This window comes from Austrofundulus limnaeus, unplaced genomic scaffold (assembly GCF_001266775.1).
Source record: "Austrofundulus limnaeus strain Quisiro unplaced genomic scaffold, Austrofundulus_limnaeus-1.0 Scaffold214, whole genome shotgun sequence".
Lineage (NCBI taxonomy): Eukaryota > Metazoa > Chordata > Actinopteri > Cyprinodontiformes > Rivulidae > Austrofundulus > Austrofundulus limnaeus.
Window position 1 is genome coordinate 107,823 of NW_013952616.1, and position 699 is coordinate 108,521.

Genomic DNA, 699 nt, shown 5'->3' on the forward strand with positions numbered 1-699 from the left:
TCCTGCGGAACTCCCACAGAACAGGGAGTTCCGTGGGAGTTCCGCAGGGGCAGAGACCCGGACACAGAGCTTCCATGTTTCACAACCTGACACCTATCAGTCAAATAAGAGGAAAACATTTGTATTGCAGATGATGAAAGTTGAAAAGAAATCAACTTTTGTAAGAGAGTATAATGATCAACTGTGTCAAACGCTTTACGAAAATCAATATATACAGCACCAGTTACTTGACCTTTGTTTAAAGCAGCACGTATTTGTTCAGTGAATAAAATTAATGCAGACATGGTTGACCTTGATGTGCGGAAACCATGTTGGCTATTGCTTAGCATATTATTAGCTTCTAGATGCTGAAGTAGTTGATTAAATTATGTTTTTTCAAGTAACTTAGAAAAAATAGGAAGAACAGAAATTGGCCGATAGTTTGAAACTTCTGTTGGCTCACCAGATTTAAAAATGGGAGTAATCTGAGCAAACTTCCAGGCATCAGGGAAAATAGACTGCACAATACATAAATTAAGCAAATGATGAAACTATGATTAAAAAAAAGTGTTGGCATGCATTTTCAAGAAATCACATTTATCTTATATTTGTCAAATGCATGTGAGCCATTTAGAGATTGGAGTGTATTCAAAACATCACTCTGTGAAATTTCAGAAAATGAAAATWGCTTTGAAGTGTCAGGATATTTAAATAACATTA